At 43.4% G+C, this 17113-nt stretch overlaps 1 protein-coding gene across 3 annotated transcripts in view; it reads left to right on the top strand.

Moving 5' to 3' along the window:
* Positions 1 to 232: 232 nt before the first annotated feature.
* The window catches only part of AKAP6 (A-kinase anchoring protein 6), a 432373-nt gene continuing 415492 nt past the window's right edge, over positions 233 to 17113 (top strand). For all 3 annotated transcript variants that reach the window (XM_060262489.1, XM_060262490.1, XM_060262488.1), the window contains exon 1: positions 233 to 368. The gene's annotated coding sequence lies outside the window, so the exon portion shown is untranslated. The remainder of the gene's footprint in view (positions 369 to 17113) is intronic.

Genomic DNA, 17113 nt, shown 5'->3' with positions numbered 1-17113 from the left:
TGTGTATGTATATGCTCTGGTTGACATAGGATGGATATAGATAATAGTTGCCTGAAATACTGGGAACATACAGTATTGCAAACCTGCTATTGAAAATACAGTGACACTGCACTTTCAAAATTCCTTTTGCATTTTTGGGTCTGTCTCTTTAAAGAGCTTCTGTATTGTTTTGGGCTCCCCTGGAAATGCAGTAAGGATTCCTATCACATCTCGGTTGCCATGGCAACAGCAGCCTTTCCCATAATGAGCTGCATCATCTGAACTGATGTCACAGCATCATGCAGCAGGTCAAACGAGGCACCTCCTAGTATTGCATCCTACAGATTGGGCTGTAAACATCAAAAGGAGGATGGTGTGAGCAGGACAGGGTGAGTGTTTAAACATCAGCCTCTTTTTGATTTGCATGTACTTCCTGCCTGAATTATGTGAGTCCCTCCTATTATTAGAATGTCTGACTTTTTTGCCTCCTAAGGGTGGATTAGGAAGAAGTATGCTGCATGACTAAATATAATTTTATTCAAGCAGAAATGTTGAAGACAGGCCTACACAAGAGCCCCAGATATCTGTAATAATTGCCCTTGCTGTTTTTCTGAAGAGATCCATGATATATATGAATTCCACATCTTAATCTGTGGTTCACCTTGCTGATTGTTTCTAAAGTGCAAATAATATCTTATCCCTAGCTCTTGGAGCCATGGAGATGCAAAAACCCACCTTCCTTTTTCCATCAAGGGATTTTTCTGTATTCTTAACCTTTGGAAATCTGTGCCGATTTTCAGCATCACTATTTATGTCTGGTGGATTATGATAGCAGGTAAAAAATGCTGCCAGTTGCTGAATAAGCAGCTGGCACTGCGTTGACATGAAATGGGAACTTGTGCTGTTCTTTTCTTCAAACAGACTTTTAACAAAATGTAAAAAACTTCCCCCAGAAAGTCTATTGGGTCCCTGACCCAGTTTAAGAATGTAATTGTTCATCTGTACCAGGAATATTGAGTGGATCTTGGGGATCTTTACAGGAAAGCAAGCATGCCTTCTGCTGCAATTGCAGTATAAGGTATAGCCAGCAAAATCAGGCTTCCGAGTTGATGTTGCTAATCTTACACACTTATCACTAGCATAATATTAACTGCCCTAAGTAAGAGGAAAATGCTTCTTAGGCACTCAAATTGTACCTTTAGAACATCAAGGCAAATTCAGTAGTTCTCGATACCATCCACATGTTTTTGCTTTGTAAACCCTTTGGCTTTTGGAAGGCAACGTTGGTTTCTCTTAATTTACAGTGGATCAAGGATGGGTGGGATTCATTGTCTCTGAATGTATTTAGATGAGTCGTTGTTTCAGCTGTTTGCTGTTTAAAAGAAAGAAAATACCAGACACGTGTCACTTTAACTGGCAAAAATGTCCACTGGGAGACAGGGAGTGGTCTCCATTTCTTCCCTGCTTTATCAGTTTGTCTTTATCAAAATGCAGCTGGGTGTGGGGAAGGGCTGCAACTGCTGCTAATTGAGTTGCTTGATCAAAGAGCTACAAGCGCTAAATGCGAAGTGTAAAAGAGCAAATTTAGCACAGAGCTGGTTGTTTTCCAGAGTCCTAATAAGCACAAAGGCCTCATCTGGCATTAGCTGTAATGGATCTTTTTGATCTTAATTAGGCAGCCTGCATGTAACCTCTGTGCATATTCTAGCGTGGCCTCAGTATACATCTGTTCTTGTAAACCTAGGGGGGGGGGAATTAGTATTTTTCATGTATTGCTCCCTTCCCTGGAAAAACAGAAAGGATGTAGTATGTTTACTTGAATGTGCTTGAATTAGTAAAAGAGGGAATGCAGGCTGGATCGTATGCCTTTAAAATTAATATCACTAAGTAATTATCACAATAGTTGATGCCCCCACCTCAGAAAAATAGCATTATGCATGTATAGCAACATTCTTATTGTCTGAGAGGGACCCACTGACTTTATCAGCAATACAGGTATGTCTGAAACAGGAAGAAACATAAAATAAGAATGTATCTTGAGCAGATATAAATTATATCCATGGATAGAAGGAGGAAGAGAGAGAAATACAGATTATCTGGCTAAACAATGTGTTGTCATGAAGCATGTGAAGGCTTTTTTCCCCATTGCTTCTACCAGGACAAACAAGTAGGTTAATAGTTATTGCTAGGACTAAAGTGGTCAAAATATGATTACTAGTGGTTAGGGCACTTGTAATACCTTAACACAATCCTATGCAAGGTTAGCCCAGTGTTATGTTCACTGAAATCAGTGGGTTAAGACTGGAGTAACTCTGCCTAGGACTGCAGTATAAGTAGGCAAAGGCTGGAAGTAGGAGGCATGCAGCAGAATATTTTAACAAAAGTACCACTCTGCATTTTTTCTGAAGCATCCAAATCTGTTTACCACCATTGTGAGTTTGGTGGAATGGACTAATTGATGTGGCTATAGAATTTCCTGTAGAGGAAAGAATTGCACATTTGGATGGAGTGCCTGATGTTATTGCTAAACTGCCTGTGGGTTTGGTTACATTTGCAAACACTTACTGGAATCAGTCAATTAGAAACTATAAAGCAGGTTCAGATAATCCCTAAAAGAAACCTATCCTAATACAATTTTGTATGTATTTCAACAATTGTATTTTTAAAGCAGGGGTGGGGAACCTTTTTTCTGCCAAGGGCCATATGGATATTTATAACATCATTCGTGGGCCGTAAAAAATCATCAACTTAAAAAACAGTGCTCCGCCAAGGGAGAATGATTCAGGCCAGCAAATTAATGCAAATAATTGTTTTTTCTATTTGAAGTCATGTGGGGAGAGCCTAATCTGGCACACACACACGCCCGGCCCGCCACCCTAGGCAAATGCATAGATCCAGGGCTTTTTTGTAGAAAAAGCCCAGCAGGAACTCGGTAGCATATTAGACCACATCCCCTAATATTAGCATATTAGGTCACACACTCATTAGCATATTAGGCCACACCATCTGAGATAATCAAGTGCAAACTGAATGGTGACAGTAACTTTTCCAGGCCCTGCAGCAATTCTGGCTGGCCAGCCAGGCCCCAGGGAGGCTGCTGCACAGTACATCTGGGCCCTCTGATTCCTGCCTGGCCCTGGGGACGCTGCTGCACAGTGCGGCTGAGCCCCATGATCTTCGCTGGCCAGCTAGTCCCCAGAAAAGCTGCTACATGGCTCGGTTTGGCCCAGCAATCCCCGAGGGCCGCACCAAGTGACCTTGAGGACTGCATACGGCCCTGAGGATGGAGGTTCCTCACCCCTGTTTTAAAGCATGATTCCCATCCTCTGTTTTCTCTCACAGACTTTCACTGATAACAGCTCTATGACCCCACTGTAACTTTCTTAGAAATCACCCAGCACTGGTACCAGGGCCAAGGGATTGTTATTAATTGCTGTTTCCATCTTTAACCTAACGGTGTTTTATACAAACTCAAAGGAGGGATGCTGAACACTCATGATGATGAGCATTGAAACATATTATCTGATATATTTTTCTGTAGAAACTTTATACAATTACCATGAGTCTGCTTGCTGATAGGGTGGGGCATGAACAGAATAGGATCGAGACAATGACTGGTTCTTGTTTGGAGCAATTAGCCTCACACTTGTCAAATAGAAAAAGTACTTCAGTACTTATTCAGATCTTGACTGTCAGTCTTTTGTCACCTTTTGATGTTACTGAAAACAGCAATGGTTCTCACTGGTATGTGTTGCTCTTGCACATGGTAAGATTCAGGTAGCCAAGCCAGTGGTTTTCTTTTGCAAGAAACCACTGTTAGAGCCTGAAAGAGAATATCAGATGCAATCAAACAAGGTAGCAGTCAGGCTAAGAATATTATCAATGATTTTAATTGAAATAACTTTAATGATGTGTGGGGCCAGTTAGGGATCTCCCAGAAGAAGGATTAACTGCTTCAAAACCAGGTATCCTTAAAGATTTATTAATTTCAAAAATAGGAAAGTATCTTAGTATCAACTCAGATAATACATTACCAGAGCTGAAAGCATTAATTGGTGCAATTAGTGGTTTAATTAAAATAATAGGACACTAAAGGTGTGGATTTTTAATTAGAATTTCCTCCTACCTAAAATACTTGTTCTAAATGACATGTATGTGAAGGTTCCAGGAAAAATTGTAAAACCATTTCTTGACTAACCAATTCCTTTTTTGGAATCATTTGATCACAGGGAATGGTTTTAAAATCTCATTGCATCACCTGCTTTAAACTTGCAATGGTTATTTTACTCCAGCAGTCAGTTAATTGGTTACAATATAATAGAGCAGGGGTGGCTAAACTTGCTTAATGTAAGAACCACAGAGAATGAACATAGGCTTGACAAGTTCCTGCTGGGGGCAGAAGTTCCCCCGATCCAACCCACCGCCTCATAACAGGCCATCATGGGAGCCCTGCCCTCAAACAGCTCCAACTCACCATGACATGCCTGGAATGATGTCATCCAAAAGTGACATTATTGCACTGGGCATGTTGCTCATGTGACGCTCTAGCAATTGGGTTAAAAAACTCAATGTTGCCATAAAGTTTTTATCTGATTGCTAGAACATCATGCATGTGATATGCCCAGCGCAATAACATCACTTCCATGTGATGTCGTTGTGCCACATGTACAAAGTGCGCATGAATAAAATCTCCCGCCTGGAGCCAGGTAAGACTTGGAAACCCAAATGAATGTCAGGTGTTTGAGAACCAGCAGGCAGGCAGGCAGGCAAGCAAGCAAATAGATGGGGGAAGGAGGAGAGAGGGAGAGGTGGAAAGAAAGCAGCTTTAAATGCATTCTCCATTTCACTTACTGGCTTGGAGAAGTGATTTTAAGAGACAAAAGCCTTCTCCAAGCCAGCCAATAGGGCAGTGGGGGCTTTGAGAGCCACACAATATGTGTGAAAGAGCCATATGTGACTCCTGAGCCGTAATTTGGCCACCCCTGTAACAGAGGATTGACTATAAATCTTTAATTTATTTACATCTCCATTTTGTGATAGCAATCTGGCAACTGCCATCATGCAAGTACCACAGTGATATTTTGTCTGAAGATGTCAGCTTCTCAAATTCTTGCTAGAAATTTCACACAGGGTAACTACCGACCCGTCAGCTTGACGTCTATACCTGGAAAAGTTTTAGAACAAGTCATCAAACAGTTGGTCCTGGGACATTTAGAAAGAATGGATGTGGCTACTAAAGAACCAGCAAGGGTTTCTCAAGAACAAGTCATGTCAGACTAACCTGATCTCTTTTTTTGAGAAAGTGACTACCTTGCTGGATCAGGGGAATGCTGTAGACATCGTTTATCTTGATTTCAGTAAGGCTTTTGATAAAGTTCCACATATTGTCCTTGTTGACAAGTTGGTAAAATGGGGTTTGGATCCTGTTACCGTTAGGTGGATCTGTAACTGGTTGACAGATCGCACCCAAATAGTGCTTTTGAATGGTTCCTCATCCTCTTGGAGAGGAGTGACAAGTGGAGTGCCTCAAGGATCTGTCCTGGGACCTGTCCTGTTCATCAGCTTTATCAATTATTTGGATGAAGGAATAGAGGGAATACTGGATCCATTCCAGTCCGGCTTCCGGCCAGGTCACGGGACAGAGACAGTTCTGGTCACCCTCATAGATGACCTTATGCGACATCTGGACCATGGCGGTTCCGCAGTGCTGTTGTTATTAGATCTGTCAGCCGCTTTTGACACGGTTGACCATCAGCTACTGACTAGCCGCCTTGCTGATGTGGGGATTCAGGGATTGGCCTTACAGTGGCTGACCTCCTTTCTCCAAGATCGGGGACAAAGGGTGGTGATAGGGGAGGAAGCATCCCAGAGGCACTCTCTTAGCTGTGGGGTACCGCAGGGAGCGGTCCTATCCCAGATGCTATTTAATATCTATATGCGCCCCCTTGCCCAGATTGTCAGGAGGTACGGACTGGGTTGCCATCAATATGCGGATGACACCCAGCTCTATCTATTGATGGGTGGCCAGTCTGACTGTACCCTGGAAAATCTAGACCTGGCGTTACAAGCCGTGGCCTCTTGGCTCAGACTGAGTCGGCTGAAATTGAATCCGACGAAGATGGAGATTCTCTACCTGGGTTGGGGCGGTCCGGGGAGAGAGATCCAGCTGCCGGCCCTTGACGGGGTACCATTGATACCGGTCCCTAAGGTCAAGAGCTTAGGCGTGCTCCTTGAGTCCTCCCTTACAATGGAGGCTCAGGTGGCAGCCACGGTTAGATCTGCCTTTTTTCATCTTCAGCAAGCGCGGCAGCTGGCCCCTTACCTGGAGCGCAACGATTTAGCGACGGTAATCCATGCTACGGTCACCTCAAGAATAGATCAATGCTCTCTACATGGGGCTACCCTTGACACTAACCCGGAGACTACAGCTAGTGCAGAACGCTGTGGCACGGCTGCTAATGGGGCTGCCGCGACGGGAGCACATTCAGCCAATGCTGAGAGAGCTGCACTGGTTGCCTGTTGTATTCCGAGTTCGCTTCAAGGTGTTGGTATTAACCTTTAAAGCCCTCTATGGTCAGGGACCTGCCTATCTACGGGACCGCCTTTCCCCATATATCCTCCAGAGAGCACTGCGATCAGGGACAAAAAATCTGTTGTCCGCCCCTGGCCCAAGAGATGCCAGGCTATGTGTAATGAGATCCAGGGCTTTTTCGGTGGCAGCGCCAGAACTTTGGAACACCCTCCCAGAGGCTATAAGGGCCCTGCGGGATTTATCTGTGTTCCGCAGGGCCTGTAAGACTGAACTGTTTAAACAGGCTTTTGTGGTCTAACTGAAAAAGGGCTGCCACCGGACACTGGTGGGTCTGATCATAGTTAAGAAGTCAATACCGCCTATACCGGATTGAAATAGCGCTATAGAATGTTTTTAAAGTTGATATGTAAATTATGGTTTTATATGTTTTATTGGATTAATTGTTTTATAATGTTGTAAGCCGCCCTGAGTCCGCTTGCGGAGAGGGCGGGATATAAATGAAAAGTAATAAATAAATAAATAAAATCTGCAGATGATACTAAATTGGGAGGGGTTGCAAACACAGAAGAAGACAGAAACAGGATACAGGATGATCTTGACAGTCTGGAAAACTGGGCTAAAACCAATAAAATGAATTTTAACAGGGATAAATGTAAAGTTCTGCATTTAGGTAGGAAAAATCCAATGCATGCTTATAGGATGGGGGAGACTTGTCTTAGCAGTAGTATGTGCGAAAAGGATCTCGGGGTCTTAGTGGATCATATGCTGAACATGAGTCAACAGTGTGATGTGGTGGCTAAAAAGGCAAATGCAATTTTGGGCTGTATCAACAGAAGCATAGTGTCCAGATCACGTGATGTGATGGTATCACTTTACTCTGCTCTGGTAAGACCTCACCTGGAGTATTGTGTTCAGTTTTGGGCACCACATTTTAAGAAGGATATAGACAAGCTGAAATGGGTCCAGAGGAGGGCAACAAAGATGGTGAGAGGTCTGGAGACAAAGTCCTATGAGGAAAGGCTGAAGGAGCTGGGGATGAGGCGACTGAGAGGTGATATGATCACCATCTTCAAGTACTTGAAGGACTGTCATATAGAGAATGGTGTGGAAGTGTTTTCTGTGGCCCTGGAAGGTAGGACCAGAACCAATGGGTTGAAAGTTTCCGGCTCAACATTAGGAAGAACTTCCTGAGCATTAGAGCGGTTCCTCAGTGGAACAGGCTTCCTCGGGAGGTGGTGGGCTCTCCTTTCTTAGAGGTTTTTAAACAGAAGCTAGATGGCCATCTGATAGCAATGAAGATCCTGTGAATTTCGGGGGAGGTGTTTGCGAGTTTCCTGCATTGTGCAGGGGGTTGGATTAGATGACCCTGGAGGTCCTTTCCAGCTCTGTGATTCTATGATTCTACTCCTGGATTACTAGAGGGTCAGTTTCCCTAGTCTGGCTGGGACCAGCTAGAAACTTCTTTCCCTTTGTTGCAGACCTACTAACCGAAGGCATTCTACCAGCTGTGTTTTATTTTCTGTCTCATACTTAACTACCAATGAAGTTTTTTTAGTATGGGTAGGCAGCAAAAATGGTAGTTTCATCCAGACCTCATATTGGGCAGGAGCTCACAGGAGTTAAGCTCCAGAATGCCTACATTTTATTGCACTTTCTTTCTTTCTTACTTACTCTCCCCACCCCCTGTGAAATACTTGCTTCTGGGCTCCATTGTTCAAACGCCCTAAGATTTGACAAACCTTCTAATATTTTTCCACCACAAAAAATGGGAAAATAACCAAAACATATAAAATAGATAGATGGATATCTTCATCATGCCACTGTAGCCACATAGGAGAAAGTAATTTTAAAAGTATAATGGGAGTAAGGTTTTATTATGACAATTATACTTCAAGAAGCTTTTTAAGGTAGATGCTGAGCTGATATAATTTAGTACACCCTCCAGTGATGTCAGGGGTATGTGAAATATGCAAATGAGTTATATGTGAGTTCACCCACTAGGGGTCTCATTACCCTTAAACAGACCATTCGTTCTCTGGGATGTTATATGTTGTTGATGCAAAACTATATTCCATTATGCTTAGATTAATTTCCAGCTATTATATTCTTGCCTTCCAATGAAAATATCATTTAATTACTGTATTGCTCTGTCTTGTGCCTTATGAGGTGCTGGAAAAGTGCATGAATAGGCATTTAGTAAAGTGGAAATAAGATTCCTAGTACAAATCATTTGTGTAACCTCTGCACTTCAGAAATCTCTAGCCTGAATGAGGTTACTGAGCACTAATAAAATATATGTTGATATTTGCTCTGGGGCAAGAATAGCTACTGAAGAACAAGTGAAATGAAAGTCTTAAATGGTAAGCTAACATAGCAGATTTCTTTTGGAATAAATTGTTTAACCGTGCACAATTTTAGTAAGTTTCAATAATGTAACAACATAAGAATAACAACAACAGGCACTTGCCTTTGTATAAAAGGGCAAAGGCCCCTATGTGTGATAGCCTGAGTAGCTGGATTTTTGTCCCTCAAAAAAGAAGGGAGGGAAAGAAAGGTTGTGCAAATGAGGACATTTGACCAACAAACTTCCATGTGAAGTGCCTGTCTTGCATGTGACAAAAATAATGCAGAAATCAAACTAAAGAAATTACTGATTCAGGTATAATGGTAAATCATGGTTGGCCTCCAAATGGAAATGGACTAAGATACCTGCAATAAACAAGAAGGAACAGCAGAAGAGAGTGTGTTAGTCTACTGCATGCAGCCAGTGATCAATGCATTATTGAACACTCTATCCAAACTCAGATAGAATGTATATGGTGGAACAAAAGGGGCTAGTGGCTAGAAGGAAAAAGTTGCTTTTGTATTAAAAAACAAACACACACCCTGCAGCACAATATCTTCAACATGCTGATATATCTTTTAGAGATGCTTAGATATTTTTTATGTGTTGGAAAGGTAGAATATGGCTTGTGACATCATGACCAGTTGCCCCACCCCCAAGCTTCTGCTTTCCCTGGCTCAAGCGATCAATGTCCCACCAGTTGCTCTATGGGCACATTTTGATCCATGGCTCCTTCCAATTTCCCTCGTGGCTTCCTGTTCTTGGTTTTTAGAAATCCAGAAGCCACAAGAAAAATTGGAGGGCACCACAGGTCAAAATGTACCCATGCAGCAACTGGTGGGGAATTGATCTCTTGAGCTGGGGGAAAGCAGAAGCTGGGGAGCGAGGGGGGGGGGGGAGGGAGCAACCACTAATGAGGAATCAGTCCGTGTCTGGCAAAAACTGAAATTACCTAATGGCATGGGATGGTGATCTAGGATTTATCAAAAACTCAATGATTTAGCCAAAGAAGGTTTGCTAATTCAGGAGTTTCACCTCCCCACTCCTGATGTCATCTGTCAGCATGATGTTGTTGAGCCTGTCCCTGCCCTACAAATATTCCCAGGAACTCTGGACTCTCGCTTGGCAACCCTTGAGCTTCTATATGCTGAGACCCCTTGTTGAATGGAGCAATTGTATACTGTGAAGGGGAGGTACTTTTTATTTTATTTAGAGGTGTTCTAAACAGTGGGTTGGCTCTATAATGTCCTTCCATACATGGAAGGTTCTTCTACTCACCAATGGGTCTGATCTTGCATTGGGGAATTGTGTATGAAAAGTAAAATTAAACCTAAAGATGTTCTTCCAATTGCTCAAAACCACCTACCATAGTCCTATGTATATAGTGTAGTGTTAGGAAAGAGTTAACTACCTAGATAACCACAGTTCGTTTTTTTACTTTTGCATTTAATAACTATCTAATTGTAGGGGCATTGTATTTAGAAACTGCCTGTTTGTTGCCTGGACAAACAGAATTCCTGTGAAAATACCAGTAATGATGGCTGCAATCCTAAAAAGTATTTTTCCTGGGACTAAGCCTCCACATTAAAATTGGGTTTCTTCTGAAAAGACATGCTCAGGATTCCTCCAAAGGAGTACATAGAATTCCCGGATGTAATTCTTGCATAAAAACTGTACACACATCTGCAGAATAGCACTAACTGCTGTTTTCATTCCATTCATAGTTCTTTGGATTGAACCCAAAGTTAGCACCAGCTATGATTTATAGACTGGTTAATCAGCCTCTGGGAGACAGTCTCAATGCACTTTCCTTGCCCCTCTTTTATATGATGTTGAAATATTTCTCTGTTCTTGGACAGTTTCGAATCAAAGCAATGCTGACTCAGCTTTCTCATTCCAAGGTCAAATAATGATCTCTTAGTTTGAACAGTCTGCACAGTAGACTATGTCTGGAACTTGTCTCAGTGTCTTAGACAAGGAATGACACACAAGGGCACTGTTTTGCACAAATATTAAACCCCGTGAAATATGTTTTCTAGATAAATACTTTGTACAAGCTTTTTGGCATTTTCTCCTCTTTAAAGAGAAAAGAAAAGGGCCAATATTAAAATGTTTTTAAATACTACTTAGGATTGATCCCCTCCATGTAAACTTTTTCTAACGATTAATAATTGTCTCTTATATTTTATACTATCCTAGGGAGCACAAGACAGGGTTTATGGCACTCCTGCATTTTATCCTTGTGAGGTATGTGAGATTGTGGGTTGGATCCAGATTAAAGTGTCAGTCTCCAGTGATTTCCCTTCCCCTCCATTGTTCCTGGTGCAATATTTCATGGAAAATAATGGGGCTGTGGTTCAGTGGTAGAGCATCTTGCCTAGCATGTACAGGGTCCCAGATTCTGTCCCCCACACCTCCACTTGAAAGCAACAGGCAGTAGGTGATGTGAAAGATCTCTGTTTGTGACTCTGAAGAGCCACTACCAGTCTGAATAGACAGCACTGACCTTGATAGACCAAGTGTCTGATTCAGTAGAAGACAATTTCATGTGAGGAAGGCAGGTAAGTTAATTCTGCTAATGAAAGGCTGAGTCTGGATCCAGCCCTTTGTCTAGCCCAACATCACCCAGCTGAGTAGAGATCAAAATCCAGATCTCCCCAGTCCTAGTCTGGCACTCTAACCACTATATCATATTGGCTTTTTTAGATTCAAATAGACCAGGGGTGTCAAACATGTGACCTGGGGGCCTGACCAGGCCCCTGGAAGACTCCTATCAGCCCCCTGAGCAACTCACTGTCATCTGCTTCCTTCTTTCTCCCCTGCTTCCTTCTGCATCTCAGCTTGCTTTGCCAAGCTTGCTCAATTGCACAGGAGCTACAGAGCAAAGCCTCTATTTTCTCTGTTGGCTGACCAGCACACAAAGCAACTTATGTAAAAAAAAACTTACAATGTCCATCCATTTTATGGATCCCAGGCTCAAAGCACTGATCATGAGATTTCTGTAATGAATGTCAATGCAAGTTTGCAACTTACAGATATACACCTGAATGACACCTGAACAGCCTACTCAAGATTGCTACATTATAGACATTGTCTCCAAAGTTTGATGCAATAATTCAGAGCAAGGTGTCAGCTATCAGAAACTGTTAAATAAAATATTGCAAGAGTGCTACTCTTTTAAGCATGTTTTAATTTAAAAAAAATATTTAATTGTGTTTGTGTCCTTTATAAAGTTTATATCTCTGCTACTTGACATTACATTTTATGATACATATGGCCCAGCCTGACAAGGCTTCATTCTGTCAGATCCGGCCTTAATAACAAATGAGTTTGACACCCCTGAAATAGACTATTAATTATAATTTTAGGATCATTAAAATCTTTCTGGTCTACCAATAATGACATCCTTGGTTAGTGCTGAATTCTAAGGGATATAGGCAGGCATTCTTTTTTCCACATTCTTTTTGTTTTTATTCAGAATAGGAAGAATTAAAATTAGGTAGGCATTTTTGGTGATAATTCCCCCACTCCCTCCAGAACTTACTTCCTTGAGAGGTCTTTTGTTGGTGATCTGAACATGTATCTGTTTGAGTACTTTTTTTTTTTAAAGCAGCTCAGTTTTGTGCATATTTACTAAGTGAGTAAGTTTTACTGGGTTAATGAGAATACAGAGCATAAATGCCTTATCCTTCAAGGAAGCAGAGGTTTGGAAATCCAGATATATATTCTTGTGCATTATGTCCCTAAAACATTATGCATAATTTAAAAATGGAGAGCTGATAAAGGCTACTGAGACTTTGACCCTTGGCTGAATCCTTGACCATTCTAGGCTGATTAATGACATCCATTAAATCTTGCCTCTAGAGGCATACTGAGCACATACAGAGTTGGTGGGGGGGGGAGGGATCAGACGGCTCCATACAAAAAAAAAGGGAGAAAACATGCATCTGTTTGCACCTGATCATGCAGCTGCTCTTTGTCTGCACAGATGTCATAAATCAGGTTAGTATAGCCCCTTGTTTGGTTGATGTTAGACTACAGTCCAACCATTTGGTATATGCTGAATGAATAAAAGACATACACCTTGGCACCAGCTGGGTGTTTCCTGGAAGTGCTCTGAATTCTGTTGTCTTGCCTGCTGAAAGCTCTGAGTTGTAAAGAATGTAGTACTCCTTGAACGACAGCATTCACTGGGGTCAATAGAAGCTGTTCTTTGTCTCTGTTGCAGAATTACAGTCTGTAGCTACAACAGAGGCATCTCATGCTGTTACTTGCAAAAGCCTCCATCCAGTCTCACTTCATGGAATGATGGTCTTCATTTTTAAAAAAACAGCTGCACTTGCTGCAATATATAGCCTTGTGGAAGATGACATGCTGTTAAAAAGATCAGCTCTGTAGTATCTAGTTTCAACTAATAGCCATATTTCAGACTTTCTTTTTTTAGTTTTTACTGGTAAAGATATTATGAGTGCTTCCATGTTACATGCAACCCTTTGCTGACATGCTACAAGAAAAAAATGTAACTGTAGTTACAAGAGTGTTTTTTAAAAGACAACTCCTTTTTATTTTATTTTATTTTATTTATTGTTTTGATTTGATTTCTATCCTTCCCACTCCTCCATAGCAAAGGTGGGTTGCAACAATAAGTAAAATAACACAGTACAATAATTAAACATAATATCAGTAATCATTTAAAATCCAGTATAACATCTGTTTAAACAACATATAAAATAGCGATGGATGGCACCTATAAAATACAACTATTCCTAGATCAGCGCCACATACGTGCAGTAGACAATAACTGTAAGGAGTGGACGTTTGAAAAGGAGCCGTGGTGGGTGAGTTATACAGGGGGAGGCTAGAAGACTCCTTCTGTGAACAAAAAGGCATCTTTGGATCCAATATGATTGCAAGAATTTATAGTATAGTATGGTGTTTCTTTCATCCAAGCCAGTGGTTTTGACTGCCAAGATCCACTCCAGGATATAGTGTGAGAAAAACAGAGAAAAGGGAAGTTGTTACTTCAGCTATACACAGAGAAAGAGCATGAGTAAGTAAACTGCACCTGTTTAAAACTATGCAGCCTCCTTATTCTGATGCCTAGCATTAAGAACACAACACATAGCTCTCTCTCTCTCTCGGCTTGGCTTCGCGAACGAAGATTTAAGAAGGGTGCAATAGTCCACGTTTGCTGCAGGCTCGCTGGTGGCTGACAAGACCAATGCGGGACAGGCAGGTCCGGCCACAGTAGCTGCAGGGAAAAGTCTGATTTGGGGTTGGTGCTGTAGCAGTGCGATTCTTCCTCAATCTCCTTTTGTCCTCAAGACCAGCTATGCGTGCGTTCTCAAAGGAAGAGACAGCCTGGTGGATGGTGTGCCTCCATGCTTTGCGATCTGAGGCTAGGTCAGACCACTGGTGATGGTTGATGTGACAGGTGCTAAGGGATTTCTTCAAGGAGTCCTTGTACCTCTTCTTTGGTGCCCCTCTATTTCGATGGCCGGTGGAGAGTTCGCCATACAGGGCAATCTTGGGAAGGCGGTGGTTTTCCATCCTAGAAATATGCCCTGCCCAGCGCAGCTGCGTCTTCAACAGCAGTGCCTCGATGCTGGTAACCTCTGCCCGCTTGAGGACTTCAGTGTTGGTCACAAAGTCACTCCAGTGGATGTTGAGGATGGTGCGAAGGCAGCGCTGATGAAAGCGCTCAAGGAGTCGCAGGTGATGACGGTATAAAACCCACGATTCGGAGCCATAGATGAGGGTTGTCATCACAACAGCTTTGTAAACATTGATCTTTGTGCCTTTTTTCAGATGCTTGTTGCTCCACACTCTTTTGTGCAGTCGGCCAAATGCACGGTTTGCCTTTGCCAGCCTGTTGTCAATCTCCTTGTCGATCTTGGCATCTGAGGAGATGATGCACCCCAGGTAGCTGAACTGCTGGACTGTCTTCAGAACTGATTCACCCACAGTGATGCAGGGAGGGTGATAATCTTCCTGGGGTGCAGGCTGGTGGAGAACTTCTGTCTTCTTCAGACTAACTTCTAGGCCGAATAGCTTGGCAGCCTCTGCAAAGCAGGACGTCATATGCTGCAGAGCTGATGCCGAGTGGGAGATGAGTGCAGCATCATCAGCAAACAGTAGCTCTCGGATGAGTTTTTCCATTGTCTTGGAGTGTGCCTTTAGTCGCCTCAGGTTGAACAGGCTGCCATCGGTGCGATAGCGGATGTAGACACCATCGTCCTCATCTAGATCTACTGCGGCTCTTTGAAGCATCATGCTAAAGAAGATCGTAAAGAGAGTTGGCGCAAGAACGCAGCCTTGCTTTACACCTGTGCCTATTGGGAAGGACTCCGAGAGGTCGTTGCAGTGTCTGACTTGGCCTCGCTGGTCTTCGTGTAGCTGGATGATCATGCTGAGGAACCTTGGGGGACATCCTAAACGTTCCAAGATTTGCCACAGGCCTTTCCTGCTAACGGTATCGAAAGCTTTGGTAAGGTCAACAAACGTCACATACAGACCCTTGTTCTGTTCCCTGCATTTCTCTTGGAGCTGCCTGAGAACAAATACCATGTCGGTGGTGCTCCTGTTAGCTCTGAAGCCGCACTGGCTCTCTGGGAGGAGTTCTTCTGCAATGGTGGGCACCAGTCTGTTCAGGAGTATTCTGGCAAGGATTTTGCCTGCGATGGAGAGCAGGGTTATCCCCCGGTAGTTGGAGCAGTCTGACTTTTCCCCTTTGTTCTTGTATAGGGTGATGATGATTGCATCGCGAAAGTCTTGTGGTAATTTGCCTTGTTCCCAGCAGGTGACAAGTACTTTGTGAAGTGAGCTATGTAGTACTGTGCCCCCATGCTTCCAGATCTCTGGTGGAATTCCATCAACTCCTGCTGCCTTGCCACTTTTCAGTTGCTTGATGGCTTTAACAGTCTCTTCTAGGGTGGGGATCTCATCCAACTCTGTTTTCACCGGTTGAAGTGGGGTGAGGTGGATTGCTGAATCTTGAACAACGCGGTTGGCACTGAAGAGAACCTGAAAATACTCCGACCACCGGTTCAGTATGGATGCCTTGTCTGTGAGGAGCACTTGGCCGTCTGCACTATGCAAGGGACTCTGAGACTGATATGATGGACCATATACTGCCTTCAGGGCTTCGTAGAACCCTCTTAAATCACCAGTGTCTGCACACAGCTGGGTTCTCTCTGCAAGCTTGGTCCACCACTCGTTCTGAATGTCTCGAAGCTTGCGCTGGAAGTTGCTACATGCAGCGCGAAAGGTTGCTTTTTTCCCAGGACAGGAGGGCTGAGCAAGATGTGCTTGGTAGGCAGATCTCTTTTTTGCCAGTAATTCTTGGATCTCTTGATTGTTCTCATCAAACCAGTCCTTGTTCTTCCTTGTGGAGAACCCGAGGACTTCTTCAGAGATCTGCAGGATGGTAGTTTTTAGGTGTTCCCAGAGTGCTTCTGGAGAAGGGTCTGTGGGGCAACTGAGGTCCTCAATTCTTGACTGGAGTTTTGCCTGGAAGGCAGATTTAACTTCGGCTGACTGGAGGCTGCCAACCTGAAACTTCCTCCGAGGGATACCTCCTCTCCTGGGTGTGGGTTTAAAGTGAAGACGGAGATTGCAGCGTACAAGACGATGATCCGTATGACATTCTGCGCTGGGCATTACTCGGGTGTGTAAGACATCCCGAAGGTCTCTCTGGCGCACCAGAATGTAGTCGATAAGGTGCCAATGCTTGGACCGTGGGTGCATCCAGGTTGTCTTCAGACTGTTCTTCTGCTGGAAGATAGTGTTGGTGATGGTGAGCTGGTGCTCCATGCAGAATTCTAGCAGGAGGCGCCCGTTGTCATTGCAGTTGCCAATGCCGTGTTTGCCAAGTACTCCTTTCCAGGCTTCCGAGTCTTTACCTACTCTGGCATTGAAGTCGCCAAGGATGATCACCTTGTCCTCTGTAGGGGTCTTCCGTACGAGGTTGCGTAGATCAGCATAGAACTTGTTCTTTTCTGCAGGATCTGCTTGAAGGGTTGGGGCATACACACTGAAGAGTGTTGCATGCTGCTTGTTTTGAAGTGGGAGGCGCATGGACATGATGCGATCTGAGTGACCTGTTGGAAGGTTTTCGAGTTTGGAGGCAATGGAGTTCCTGACCATGAAGCCAACGCCAGAAAGGCGGCTCTCAGCCTTTGACTTACCCGACCAGTAGAGGGTATAGCCAGCACCGTGTTCTTGAAGACTACCTTCCTCAGGGAAACGGACCTCACTGA

The sequence above is a fragment of the Heteronotia binoei genome, chromosome 21 (genome assembly GCF_032191835.1).
Source record: "Heteronotia binoei isolate CCM8104 ecotype False Entrance Well chromosome 21, APGP_CSIRO_Hbin_v1, whole genome shotgun sequence".
Lineage (NCBI taxonomy): Eukaryota > Metazoa > Chordata > Lepidosauria > Squamata > Gekkonidae > Heteronotia > Heteronotia binoei.
Note: the sequence above shows the minus strand (reverse complement) of the source record. Positions and strands in the feature narration are given on the sequence as shown.